The sequence below is a fragment of the Heterodontus francisci genome, unplaced genomic scaffold (assembly GCF_036365525.1).
Source record: "Heterodontus francisci isolate sHetFra1 unplaced genomic scaffold, sHetFra1.hap1 HAP1_SCAFFOLD_328, whole genome shotgun sequence".
Taxonomy (NCBI): domain Eukaryota; kingdom Metazoa; phylum Chordata; class Chondrichthyes; order Heterodontiformes; family Heterodontidae; genus Heterodontus; species Heterodontus francisci.
The window spans coordinates 1,750,210-1,756,328 of NW_027140959.1; positions in this window are offsets into that span (position 1 = coordinate 1,750,210).

The window sequence follows — 6,119 nt, forward strand, 5'->3', positions numbered from 1 at the left end:
TACATCCAGTTTGAAAGTGAGAAGAGTGGGTCTAAGACTAGTATTTTAAACTTGAATAAGGGAAAGTATTTGGGCATGAAAACTGAGCTAGCTGAAGTGAACTGGGTTACTAGGCTTGGAGGTAGATAATTAGAGAAGCAGTGGCAGAAATTTATGGGGATATTTCAAAATACTCCAGAATAAGTATATTCCGACTATAAGGGGAAGGACCCACCGTCTGCGGTTAACTAACGAAGTTAAGGAAAACATGACACTGAAGTTAAAGGCATATCATTGTGCAGAAATGAGTGGCAGTTCTAATGATTGGTCAGAATATAAAGAACAGCAGACAATGACTAAAGGGTTAATCAGGAGAAAGACATTAGAGTATGAGAGGAAGCTAGCGAGAAATGTAAAAATGGATAGCAAGAGTTTCTACAGGTATTTAAAAAGGACAAGAATAAGTAAAGAGAGTGTTCCTCCTCTGGACAGTGAGAATGCAAAGTTAGTAGTAGATAATAAGGAAACGGTGGATGCAATGAACAAATATTTTGCTTCGGTCTTCACTATAGAGGATGCACGAAACATGCCAGTAATAGCTGTAAATCAGGAGGTGGAAGGAAGAGAGGACCTTGGTGAAAATACAATCACCAGGGAAGCTTTACTGAGCAAACTTATGGAGTTGCGGGCTGACAAGTCCCCGGGTCCTGATGGACTTCATCCTAGGGTCTTAAAAGATGTGGCTAATGAGGTAGTAGATGTGTGGGTGTTATTTTTTCAAAATTCGCTAGACTCTGAAAAGATTCCATCTGACTGGAAAGTAGCAAATATAACCCCTCTATTCAAGAAGAGGGGGAGGCAGAAAACAGGCAACTACATGTTAGTTAGCTTGACATCTGTTATGGGGAAGGTGTTAGAATCGATCATTAAGGAGGCTTTCGCTGGGCACTTAAGAAAAACTGAAGGTAATCGCGAATAGACAGCATGGTTTTGTGAAAGGGAAATCATCCTGAACTAATTTATTGAAGTTCTTTGAAGGAGTAACATGCAATATGGATAAAGGGGAGCCCTTTGACCGACTGCGCTTGGATTTCCAAGAAAAAGTGATTGTGCAAAGTAGGAGCTCATGTGTAGGGGGTAACATATTAGCTTGGATCGAAGATTAGCCAGTTGCAGCAAACAGAGGGTCTGAATAAATGGGTCATTTTCAGATTAGCAGGATGTAACAAGTGGAGTCCATCAGGGGTCTGTGCAGGGGGCCTCAACTTTTTACAATTTATATTAATGACTTAGATGAGGGAAGCGATGGCATGTTAGCTAAATTTGCAGGTGGCACAAAGATAGATAGGAAAATATGTTGTGAAGAGGACATAAGGAGGTTGCAGACCGATAAAGATAGGTTGCATGAGTGGGAAAACAATCTCACAGATGGAGTATAATGTGGGAAAATGTGAAGTTGTTCACTTTGGTAGGACGCTGCAAAATTCCGAGGTGCTTAGGGATCTCGGTGTTCTAATGCATGAGTCACAAACAGTTAGTAGGTAGGTACAGCAAGTCATAAAGAAGGCGAATGGAATGCTATCCTTCATTACAAGAGGAATTGAAAATAAAAGTCAGCATGTGATGCTTCAGTTATACAAGGCATTGGTGAGACCACATCTCGAATAATGTCCAGAGTTTTGGTCTCCTTATTTAAGGGAGGATGTGAATACTTTAGAGGTGGTTCAGAGGTAGTTTACTAGAGTGATAATAGGAATGAGCGGGTTGTCTTATGAGGAAAGGTTGGACAGACAGGCTTGTTTTCACTGGAGTTTAGAAGAGTGAGGGGAGACTTGATTGAGGTTTACTAGAATCTGAAAGGTCTTGACAAGGTGGAAGTGGAAAGGATGTTTCCTCTTGTGGGTGACTCGAGAACTTTGGGGCACTGTTTTGAAATTATGGGTCGCCCCTTCAGGACAGAGATGAGGAGAACATTTTTCTCTCAGAGGTTTGTGTGACTTTGGAACTCTCTGCCACAGAAGGTGGTGGAGATGGGGTCATGAAATATTTTAAAAGTGGAGGGAGAAAGATTCTTGTTAGTCAAGAGAATGAAAGGTTATCAGGGTAAGATGGGAGTTAGAATTCAAAACACAACCAGATCAGCCATGTTATTATTGAATTTCAGAGCAGGCTCGAGGGGCCGAATGGCCTACTTCTGCTCCTCATTCGTATGTGTGTACGTTTGCACTCAACTTACAGGTGAGGGGCTTTTGACTTATTTCTGCTATTGTAAAGTTAGTGGAGGTGCTGTGGATGGTTTCTGGAGGTTGTGTTGTGAGCTGCTGCAGATATTCAGGGACGACAGAGGATTTGTTGACAAAACTCTGGTCAAGGTATGGGGACTGCAGTTACAGTGTCTCTGGGTCTGAAATATGACCAACAAATGGAGCAGAGGCTGCAGAGAGGGGAAGCTCAGTGAAGAGGGAGGAGGAGGCTCTGCCCTCCCCACCCTGGGTTTTCCAAGCGCAAAGAGAGCAGTGGTCCCAATACCGAACATAGAACATAGAACATAGAACATAGAACAGTACAGCACAGTACAGGCCCTTCAGCCCACAATGTTGTGCCGAAACTTTAACCTACTCCAAGATCAAACTAACTACCTACCCTTCATTCTACTATCATCCATGTACCTATCCAAGAGTCGCTTAAATGCCCCTAACGTATCTGCTTCCACTACCACCGCTGGCAGCACATTCCACGCACCCACCACTCTCTGTGTAAAGAACCTACCTCTGACATCTCCCTGAAACCTTCCTCCAATCATCTTAAGATTATGCCCCCTGGTGATAGCCCTTTCCACCCTGGGAAAAAGTCTCTGACTATCCACTCGATCTATGCCTCTCATCATCTCTTTCAAGTCACCTCTCATCCTTCCTCGCTCCAATGAGAAAAGCCCTAGCTCCCTCAATCTTTCTTCGTAGGACATGCCCTCCAGTCCAGGCAGCATCCTGGTAAATCTCCTCTGCACACTCTCTAAAGCTTCCACATCCTTCCTATAATGAGGCGACCAGAACTGAAAACAATATTCTATTTCTGGTTGAACCTTACAGAGCTGCAGCATAACCTCGCGGCTCTTGAACGCAATCCCCCTGTTAATGAAAGCCAACACACCATACGCCTTCTTAACAACCCTATCAACTTGGGTGGCAACTTTGAGCGATCTATGGACATGGACCCCAAGATCCCTCTGTTCCTCCACACTACCAAGAATCCTGTCTTTAAGCCTGTATTCCGCATTCAAATTCGACCTTCCAAAGTGAATCACTTCACACTTTTCCAGGTTGAACTCCATCTGCCACTTCGTAGCCCAGCTGAGGAACACCACTGTATACTGCCATCGAGTCTGAACAACAACTTTTCACCACTTCTCTCTGTTCACTCTTCATTAGCCAATGTTATATTGACACTGGACTAGTAACCAGAGACCCAGGGTATTCCTCTGGGGACATGGGTTCGAATCCCACCACAGCAGAAGGTGGAATTCGAAAGTAATAAAGAAAAAATCTGCAATTAAAACTAGTCTAAAGATGGCCATGAAACCATTGTCGATTGTTGTAAAAACCCATCTGGTTCACTAATGTCCTTTAGGGAAGGAAATCTGATGTCCTTACCTGGTCTGGCCTATATGTGACTCCAGACCCACAGCAATGTGGTTACCTCTAACATGCCCTCTGAAATGGTCTAGCAAGCCACTCAGTTGTAACTAACCGCTACAAAGTCTATAAAAAGGAATGAAACTGGGCGGACCACCCGGCATGGACCTCGGCACCGGAAACGACAACGGCAAACCCAGCCCTGTCGACCCTGCAAAGTCCTCCTTACTAACATCTGTGAAATTGTGCCAAAGTTGGGAGAGCTGCCCACAGACTAGTCAAGCAACAGCCTGACATAGTCATACTCACGGAATCATACCTTACAGACAATGTCCCGGGTACGTCCTGTCCCACCGGTAGGACAGACGCAGCAGAGGTGGTGGCGCAGTGGTATACAGTAGGGAGGAAGTTGCCCTGGGAGTCCTCAACATCGACTCTGGACCTCATGAAATCTCATGTGATCAGGTCAAATATGGGCAAGGTAACCTCCTACTGATTACCACCTACTGCTCTCCCTCAGCTGATGACTCAGTACTCCCCCATGTTGAACAGCACTTGGAGGGAGCACTGAGGGTGGCAAGGGCACAAAATGTACTCTGAGTGGGGGAATTCAATGTCCATCACCATGAGTGGCTCGGTAGCACCACTACTGACCGAGCTGGCCGAGTCCTAAAGGACATGGCTGCTAGTCTGGGTCTGCGGCAGGTGGTGGGGGAACCAACACGAGGGAACAACATACTCGACCTCGTCCTCACCAATCTGCCTGCCACAGATGCATCTGTCCATGACAGTATTGGTAGGAGTGACCACCGCACAGTCCTTGTGGAGATGAAGTCCCGCCTTCACATTGAGGATACCGTCAATCGTGTTGTGTGGCACTATCACCGTGCTGAATGGGATAGATTTCGAACGGATCTAGCAATGCAAAACTGGGCATCCATGAGGCGCTGTGGGCCATCAGCAGCAGCAGAATTGTACTCAACCACAATCTGTAACCTCATGGCCCGGCATATCCCCCACTCTACCATTACCATCAAGCCAGGAGACCAACCCTGGTTCAATGAAGAGTGCAGGAGGGCATGCCAGAAGCAGCACCAAGCATATCTCAAAATGAGGTGTCAAGCTAGTGAAGCTACAACCCAGGACTACTTGCATGCCAAACTGAGTAAGCAGCATGCGATAGACAGAGCTAAGAGCTCCAGGACATCACTGCAGGAGTTCCTCAGGGTAGTGTCCTATGCCCATCCATCTTCAGTTGCTTCATCAATGAGCTTCAATCATAAGGTCAGAAGTCGGGATGTTTGCTGATGATTGCACAATGTTCAGCACCATTTGCGACTCCTCAGATACTGAAGCAGTCCGTGCAGAAATGCAGCAAGACCTGAACAATATCCAGGCTTGGGCTGATAAGTGGCAAGTCACATTCGTGCCACACAAGTGCCAGGCAATGACCAACTCCAACAAGAGAGAATCTAACCATCTCCCCTTGATATTCAATGGCATTACCATCGCTGAATGCCCCACTATCAACATCCTAGGGGCTACCATTGACCAGAAACTGAACTGGATTAGCCAGTAGCAGAGAGTAGTAGGGGCGTGGAACGCCCTGCCTGCAACAGTCTGCAACAGACTCGCCAACTTTAAGGGCATTTAAGTGGTCATTGGATAGACATATGGATGAAAATGGAATAGTGTAGGTCAGATGGTTTCACAGGTCGGCGCAACATCGAGGGCCGAAGGGCCTGTACTGCGCTGTAATGTTCTAATGTTCTAATATAAATACCGTGGCTACAAGAGCAGGTCAGAGGCTAGGAATCCTGAGGCGAGTAACTCACCTCCTGACTCCCCAAAGCCTGTCCACAATCTACAAGGCACAGGTCAGGAGTGTGATGGAATACTCTTCACTTGCCTGGATGGGTGCAGCTCCAACAACACTCAAGAAGCCCAACACCATTCAGGACACAGCAGCCCGCTTGATTGGCACCCCATCTACAAACATTCAGTCCCTCCACCACTGACGCACAGTGGCAGCAATGTGTACCATCTACAAGATGCACTGCAGCAATGCACCAAGGCTCCTTAGACAGCACCTTCCAAACCCGTGACCTCTACCAACTAGAAGGACAAGGGCAGCAAATACATGGAAACACCACCACCTGCAAGTTTCCCTCCAAGTCACACATCATGCTGACTTGGAACTATATCGCCATTCCTTCACTGTCACTGGGTCAAAATCCTAACAGCACTGTTGGTTTACCTACCCCACATGGTCTGCAGCGGTTCAAGAAGGCAGCTCACCACCACCTTCTCAAGGACAATTAGGGATGGGTAATAAATGCTGGCCTGGCCAGCGACGCCCACATCCCGTGAATGAATTAAAAAAATCACTGTCATTGCCCCTTTAATCCATAGGGTTCAGTTTCGTTAAGCTGTCTATTGAATGACACTTGATCAAACACAGTTGAAAGTCCATATAAATATAACTTCAATCACACCACCCTCATCAAA